The sequence below is a fragment of the Uloborus diversus genome, chromosome 4 (genome assembly GCF_026930045.1).
Source record: "Uloborus diversus isolate 005 chromosome 4, Udiv.v.3.1, whole genome shotgun sequence".
In the NCBI taxonomy this organism is placed as follows: domain Eukaryota; kingdom Metazoa; phylum Arthropoda; class Arachnida; order Araneae; family Uloboridae; genus Uloborus; species Uloborus diversus.
In genome coordinates, this window is record NC_072734.1 from 24,015,807 (window position 1) to 24,025,232 (window position 9,426).

Here is a 9,426-nt window from a genome sequence, read left to right on the forward strand (position 1 = left end):
GGGCACAGTTATTTATAACTATAGCCGTTGAAAAGCTATCATTACTATGAGACTATGATTCCGACCCCCCCCCCCCCCTTCGGTGGGCACTCTCGAAAAATTACACAGGAATTCAACTTGAAAAACGTTAATTAAAGAATGTATAATACAACATCATGAATTCTGTATGTTGTACATCCAAAAAATGTATTCAATATCTAAACAGCCTTTTTTTTTTGGAATTCGGCTACTTTTCCATTTTCAGCTTTTTCTGCTGCTAATGATTCTTGTGTGTGGGGGGGGGGCTTTAATAGTTCATCATTTTAGGCTTTTGAAAAATTATTTTAAAAAGCATTAATTGATGACAAAGTAACCTTTTTCAAAAAACTTTTCATAGAATGACCATTTTAACAACTTTCTTTACTACTTAAAACCTCATATATGTTAAATTTAGATCAACATTTTGCTGAGTATGCTCTTTTAGGAAATCAATGTGACAGTTTTGTGACAGGGGGAAGGGAGGGGATAACAAGAAGTGTGACATCACGCGTTGTTTATAACAATATGCTCATGTTGAACAGCGTTACATGTAACAAGGAGGAGGGGGGGGGATTTGTTCAAAAGTTTGCATAATACTTTATAGACAGCCCCTTAATTCAATTTATGTTACAGTTTCAGAGTTCCTGAAAGCTTATTAATAGAAAACCCAAGGAGTTCAAAAAATATGTAGTTCAAGATATTTTGCCCTTTTTAAGCATAAACAAACAAGCACAGAGCATTTGGCAAAAACACGTTGTGTATCCACTGCTCAAAACTAATCTTTCGCAAGCCCAAAAATTATGAATACCGTTAACTTAACCACAATGTGTGCATAAATATCATAAAACTTAAAGACAACCCTGAAAAAAAACCGTATATATTTTTTTAATTTACGCACAGAACCAGCTTGTTTGAATAACATTGCAGGGGCGTAGTTGGGGGGAAATGTTTGAGTATCGGACCCACGACCTCCGGCGTTCAAATCTAGTCTTCTATCTCAGAACTACGGAAGCCCATCAAGGAATGTTTTTTGATCAAAATAACACATGCTAGCGTATGAAACAATTTAATCGAAACGGAAAATATAAGATTAGTTCAGTTAAAACCCTGTTTCAATAAACTTGCTTACATATTAACTGAATATCAACACCAAGTTACGTTGCTTCTGATAGCAACAAGTATATCTGCAGAAAATTTTGACATATGTATATTGTCAGCTTGGAAAATCCATTTCGAATAAATGCGTGTACAAAGTTGAAAAAATAAAGAAATAAAAAGTTGCAAGTTAACCGTTTCAAATATTAAAGCAGTATACTAAAATTACAAATCACAGACAAAGATATCAGAAAAGAAACTGACAATTGTTCGTGTAATGAAGGAAAACTTAAGTAATCTTAACTGCATAAAATGTAAATTTGTTTATCTGAGAAAAGTACTTACCTCCGAACTTTAAAATTTATTCCATGAGACGCCCAGCTTTTTTCTTCACATGCAGGTTGTTCGGAAGCGGAAATCGCTGACTCAAATTCATTCAGCAGACACTTATATTATATATATATTTTTTAATTGCCTCTACATTCCGGTACGTGGAAAGGATGAGATAAATCCAACAGTATTGTATTCAAAAATGTGCAGCCGAAGTTAATATTTCCTATTTCATCTATTTCAACCAGACCAAGAAGCACTATTGTTTAACTGGTAGACTGCACTGCTTTCAAAGTTTCGCGCCAAGTTCAAAGATCGACTACTGGTGGCGTAACGAAGCGGGGGGGAGGGGAGTTGTCTGGCCTGGTTATCACGTGGGTCTCGATTGGAAGCCTTCATGTGGAGTTAAATTAGTCAGGAATGACCATTGACTGTGCCAATGTTGGTCTGCTTAAACATACAAAATTTACTATTAGTAGTAAAAAATGGCCAAAAAGGATTGTTTATACTTTATTTACGGCCAAAAAGGATTGTTTATACTTTATTTACTCATTTTTTAAACAAGAACGTTTACATTAACCAAAAAAAAAAAAAATCAATGGCTAAAATTAAAATAAATATTTTCTAAAACGGAAAAAAAAGTGTCATTGATTACCACTCTCCCTCTATAAAGTTATCGTTGTGTCCATTTCGTCACAGCATAATTTCAAGTGACTTATTAATTTATTTATTTATTATAGTTTATTATTATTATTTATTTATATCTTTTTTTTCGGTGTCACGACGGTGATCAATAACGCCTAACCTGTCTACGCAGCATTAAAAAAGTTCCTTTTTTGGATGTCGCAAGTTGTTTTCGCTGTAATCTTTACCAATATTATAAAGAGAGAGGGCGGATTTTTGTGTGTTTATATGTTCGAGGTAATCTCCGGAACTACTGCACCTATTTGAAAAATTATTTCACTACATGAAAGGGGCTTTTTTACTGAGTAACACAGGCTATAATTCGGAAAAATCCGATAGATAGTTCTTTTTTTATTCCAATTTAGGCCCAAAATTTCACGTAAATTGCCTATTATTAGCTATTAAAGGGGTGAAAAATTACTTGCACATATTAATATTTTATATCGTTGAAAAGGGTAGAATTTTCCGTGTTCTAAGCAATTTGTTTCATTGCTCTAACTTCATTAGTGCCGATTTACACGATTCCCGCTTTCGGACATCTGACGTCATTTTGAGCTCGAAAACCAGTTTTCGCGCCTCCAAAACCTGCCTGACTTCGTCGGGAATGGGTTGTGGATCGTCCACAACTCCAAGTCAGAAAAGCGAAGTCCGACGTGCAATGATTGGCTATTGATGTCACATGCTTTCGTTTCTATGGTAACAATAAACCTTCTAAAATCAGGGAAAAGGTAGCCATCTTTGTGTCTACGGTAATGATTTTGATAAAGTGAATTTCAAAGTGTAACTTCGAAATTGAACAAAGCTACGTAAATCATTGATAATCGCGCGAAATGAATGAGCCTCTTTTTTATGAAGGACCATCATGCACTGGAAAAAAAGCGATTTTAAACATGCTAGGAACTGCAGCGTAGCATCTATACGAATTAGCTGGGTAACTCTTATCGGCAGGATCATTTCTGTATATTCTGTCATAAGAATTATCTTGCTGGCAAAAAGAAGATATTATAATTTTATTCTTGCTTATGGAGGCAATGAGAAGATTTACTAGATTTTCAATGTTACACCTATAACCTTTTCAAGTAAGTACCATTGTGATTGTTTATCATACAAATACTTTGTGATATTACTTAGATTATTATGTAATAAAAATAATGACATTGTTTTCATTAGTAGCTAGAAGTGTTTAAACAATGTTTTACGCAATATTGTAATAGCTTCATTTCATAACAAATGAAGAAATCTTTAAATAATTATCAATCAAATGTTGTAAAGTCACTTTTTTCATAGGAACTTCCAAGTAGGTACATATTCTCAATTATGGGACCGCTTATAGTGCAATGGATTCTTTTAAATTTACTGTGTTTTATTCTAGGGCATAATTGTTCGTAATTTATTATGGGACATAATACTATGTGTATTGTAAAAAAAATATTCACGACAAATTGTTATGTGCTGAATCAGTTCATGATTTGGCTGGGCTGAAGCTCTGTTCCACTCCTATTTTTAATTAACAATTGTACTAAATGTTGAAACAACAACAAATTTTGGCAAAATATTCAGTATTCAGCTGAAGATAAGGACAGAATTTTAACTTAATGTTCGGTATTCAGTGCATCCCTAGTTTTTGGTTTATGCGGTCTTTTAAAAAAAATTCGAGTTTACGGAAAAAACACACACAGGTATAAATTTTACATTTAATGATAATGATAAAAATAAATACAATGTGTACAAGTTAATTACAACTTTTTTCTTCAATTTCCTGATAAATATTTTCCATGAACATTCAACAGGAGTTGAAAAGAAAGTTATTGTTCATTAGTTGGCTACATAATAAGAATATTAAATGCAAAAATTTTGTTCGATATCTTTCTTTCCAAAGTTACATCAACATTGGAAAAGGATAGGCATTACTTGCGAGCGTCAAACTATCGTGAAAGGTGGGTGGACGAAAGGAAAACAATCTCAATGCATGTTACGCATGTTCATTTTAAGCTATATTTATCTGATTTTTCTGTTTATATACAGGAGGGGGTATCTTCAAGGGGTTTTTTTTCCTTGCCATCATTGAATAAAAAATGACCATAAACATCTTTCATCTGACTAAAATTTCAATGTTTAAAATAGTTTCCTCTCACATCCTTCACAATTAAACCTCTGGTTTTGCTAATCAACTTTAGCTGAGGGTAAAATATTTATCTTCGTGTTTGTTGTTTCTATATTCATTTCCTTTTGTGCTTGCAAGTAGCGAGAGTCAAAAAAAAAATAATAATTTGAATTTTGACATCTTGAATTCAAATTATGTTTTTCGCAATCACGAGTGTGTATGTAGGGGTGTGTGTTTGTGTCCAGGCATGAATGTGGGTATATGTGTGTATGTATGCGTGTGTGTATGTGTCTGTGTGCAGGCATGAGTGTATGGGTATGGGTGTGTATGTCAGTCTGTGGTGTCTGTGTGCAGGCATGAGTGTGTGGGTATTTGTGTGTGCATGTAGTTGTGTATGTATGTGCGTGTGTGTAGGACATGGATGCTACCTGGAGACGGTTTTGGCTAGGGGAATAGCATTGTGAAGAGCCGGTCGACAGTGATGCTGCAGAGGGTGCTGGTGGGAAAATAAAATCATAGGATATCAAAACAGTCAAATGAAAGCAATAAGCAATCATGATTGCTCAAAAAAACCATAAAGATACACTTCTGAACATTTCTATGGTGCAGACTGCGTCATGACCCCCCCCCCCCAGTAACTTCCCACCCATAGTCACTTCTTTGACCACTAGACAAGGCGGTTGGTAAAACTAGCATTTGTAAAAACCCCAACTGGATTTTTAAAGGAGCACCTGGATTTTTTCAGGTAACTTTTAAATTTTGGTTTCTTTCAAAATTTAAACTGATTATTTTTCAATTAAATTATGGAAAAAGTTAAATAAACAATAAAAGTAGAATCTATATGTCTAAACAAAATATGATGTATGTTAGTGATTGTGTGTGCTATGTAGTTTATACAAATCCACAATTGCCAGATTTTTGCCAAATTTGTCACAAAGGTCCTTTGATACTTGAGAATTTACATGAGGAGTTTCACCCCACGGTGCACAACCATGGGAGGGGGGGGGGGGGGTCCTTACATTGTAAAAAAATTCCGAAACGTTACTGGGTATTTCCGTGTTACGTTTCGGGATTTTAATTGTTTTTATCCACTTCCTGGAAAAATCAAGTATCGTTGTCAAAAAGTTTCCTGAATTGCTACAAGTCGCACAAATGCAGATTTTTCACTGTTGTGAAAAATATTTTTAGCTCCCAGTTTAAAGATTAACTGAGCGTATTTATAAAGTGTATCGGCTTCAGTTACGTTACGGCCCGTTCATGCTAATTAAGCTCCCAAAGGGAGCGATTAAGTATGGACTACGTTGCTTTGCAAGAATTGCAGGTGAGTTAAATTCTCTTCACTTACCAGCAATTCTGGCTTAGCTTCGGCCATGTTTGAAGTAATGCTCTTGGAACTTCCTTGATAAAGCAGGAAGATGCCGAGCAATTACATTATACTTTCCTAAGTTTACTCGAATTTTCCAGAGAAACGACTGGCTTTTAATGGGAATATTTCTGAATTTTTCAGGATGCTTCCAGGATAATATCAGGAAGGTTACTGAGATTCAGCGAAAAACTTTCCTGGATTTTGCACGATATGTTACTGGCAGAAATTGGGCACATCAGCTGCCCATTATTTCCCAGGAACGTTCCTGAATCGTTTTTACAGTGTACACAAATACAGTTTATCAAATCTTGTGCAGAGGCAGTGGCGTAGCTACATTTTCTGCCGCCCGTGACAATTCCTCAATTTGCTGCCCTTTGGTTGAGAAACAGTCAAAAGTATTTAAAGGAAAAATAAGAACTTAATTACGAAGAAAAATAAAGAATATGCTCTATTCAGAAAAAATTTCTAAATTAGTCCTAAGAATGCATTTTAACCTTTTGGTGACACCAGGCAGGAGCTTAGAGGCCGCCGCTCTGCAATTTTATGGTTTCTTTGGTCCTTTCAAAGGGGGTAATGACATCCTTTTGGATCCGTGCTGGGGTGCCTGTCTTAATGTTGAAAAACTCGGAAATTGCCGCTTTCCTAGATCCAATGCTGCCATATTACAGAATTTGGATGGTTTTCTTTTTCACTGATACAGGGTGATAAGATTAATGAGCCCTATAAGTTCGATTAACCATACTGATTCATGAGAAGGAAAAGTTGTGTATTGAAAATCATTACTTTCCATGTGAATGTGAAAGGTTTACTTAGACATCAATTCACTAATTAAAAACCTTCTGCTTAAATGAATGTCTCAGTTTGAAACTCGCTGTTTATAGGAATTTTACTGATATAAAGCAGTAAGATTAGTCGCAGTTATTATTTGAGTTGTGAGTAAGTACTTTTATAAGATAAACATAAAATTAATTCTGGTCTGAATAAAAGTTTTGTAATAAGTGACCAATTAAAGCAATTTCTGAAACAGATAATGCTACCCCAAAGATAAGCAATTAATTGCCCAGACCTCTCTTTTCTTACTCTTGTTGTAACTTTCCTCAAAAAAATAGTTTTTTTTTTTAATAAGGTAGTTTTCGAGTAACTTTCTTAAAATCAAGTGCTAGTTTCATATTATAACGAGAAGTTTTTTTTTTTTTGCCTCCAGTAATTGATCAGAAGCATGATTTCCCTATTAGCAAATGTTGAACTTTTTTCACATCAAGAGCATGAAATTGCCACCCCCCCCCGCAAAATGGTGCGGACCAACCCCTCCGTCCCACCTTAGTTACGCCACTGTGCAGAGGTCGTGCAATGCTTAGGAATACACATAGGAGGGTATTCGTCTACCTAATGGGGAGAACCCCCCATAAGGAGTTTTCCTTATACAGCTCCATAACTTACAACAGATCTTTGCAAAATTTGGCGTCTTTTTGCGATTTTTAATTTGTGATAATTCATCTGCTTCGTGTTATCATACATAAAAAATAGTTTGCTCATATGTATATTATTTAGATGTGCGTAACATTTACTGTCTGGCCACGGATTGTATGGAAAGACAAACATCCGTTTTACAGCCGGAAATGGACAAATCTATTATTTTTTATCGATGCCAGCTTTTGCAGAAGCAGAGTCTCATTCAAATGAGTGGAATACGGGCATCAAATTTTTACTTTTCCCCCTTATTCACATAGATTCGTCTTATCTGGACGTATAAAAATTCCATGCAATCCGTGGTTGGACAGTATGTACTTCGGACAATAATTTAGTTTAACTTTTTAGTTCTGAAAAGTAATGACTTGAACATAATTATTCAATTCCCCTCCCCCTCCCTTTATTTCTTTTACTATTTGTGTATTTAAAAAAACCTTGAAAGGACTACATATTTGTTTTAGATATTAAATTCAATGCCTCTTGTAACAGTTCCGTTTTCTTGTAACGGCTGCATATTAGCCATTTCCCATTTTTCAAAAAAGTACTTATCAGACTAAAGTAAGCAAGAATTATTTCAATCAAATTCCAAGACGTTTTTTTTTTTAAATTGTTGGGGGGAAATGCTTTGATTAACTGAAAATGGCCATATTTTTTTTAACAACAGCTCAATGCAAGGTTTCCAAGAGAAAAAGCCATAATTCAAAAGTCAATTCCGATCACCCCTCCCTTACATCCACCCTTACTCGAAACAACTTCGAGATGAAGAGATAACTAACTCCTGCTCAAAGGTAAAAACGTACACTGTGTTCAAAATGAAATATATGTACATTACTTTCCTTTTGATACATCAAATAAATGCCAAACATATTTTTTCAATACTGCATTTGTCTATAAATCCTCAGCCCAGGAGTTAACTAGAATTTTCTCGAACATTAATGCAATAAAGGCGCTCAAAAGACATTTGCACGATGGCACCGATCAGGCTTGGTGCTGGCCTGCATACACGTAGATTTGCACATGTGTTAAATGTAGCCTCCCCCCCCCCCCGAAAAAATATTTCAACACCACTGTTAGTATTATTCCACAATAACATGCAAAGCAGTTCTAAAAAAATATATTTTTTGATACATCACTACAAGCATTTTATTAAACAGTGAAACTTCTCCGAGAAGCCACCCCTTCGTTCAGTGAAAATGTGGACACAGAAGGGGTGGCCATACTTAAGAGTTTTCGTTATTGAACTCGAGCTGTACTATGAATTATATAATTCAACACTTTTTAATGATGTTTCAAGAAAATAAAGGGGTCAACATACACAGGTTTCACTGTATCACTAAATGAAAAAATGCTCCTCATCGAGTTCTGAAAATGTAATAGCAATAACACAGCAAAAATTATCAACTGTTGTTTTCCGAGCGGCTATCCGAAAGAAAAACTTTTGCACACTGAGAACAGTGGTGTTCCCATACGGTATATTCCATGTATGCCGTATATTCTCAATTATTTTTTAGACATATAGCGTATACCTTCAAGTTTCAAAAATTTCCATATAAACACATATTACATATATCGTTGCCTCAGAGCAACACTAAGACATCTAATCCCCGAAATAACATTAAGATATCCTACTGTTGCTCTGAGGCAACGATTTGATCGCATACAAATATTGTGCGTAATGGTTTACTGGGAGTATACCCTCAGAAAAATGCATACAACAGCAGCATGATGTGATAAGATCCTAGAACATACACCATTCTATTTTTTTAAAATTAATCTTTGAATTTCAGGGGGGGGGAGGGAATGCTTGTTCGATGAACCCAGAATTATCTTCTATTTATTTTTTTAGCCTGGCTTAATTGTGCACATGTTATGTATTGAATATGCACACAGATTTAAAAAAACCAGCGGTAAACCATTACCGCGAAACACGGGAAAGCACTGTTTGGCAAATTTAGAATTTTTTACTTCTATTTTTAGCGTGGCTCAAAAAAAAAGATTAAAAAAAGCGCTATCCAAGACATGTTTTCTAAAAAATAAACCTTCAACATTTACGGAAAACACTTCAATTCTTTAACAATTAAAAAAATAGTAGGAAATAACAGAAGATTCAACGGAAGCAAATATAAACAAACAGGTGCAGACGCCCTGTCAAAACACCGAACCGGTTACGAAATTTGCATACGCTTCCCGCTTTCCGCCTTCGTGTAAATGAGCAACGATTTTCCTCTGACTTGTGACGTCACATGTCTGCCGTCCGATGTCCGAAAGCGGGAATCGTGTAAAAGGGGTCTTACGACGGGAGCAATTTGCATTTTAATCTCGAACTTTTTTAGGCTTAGCTGAAATTTTGGCAATACTT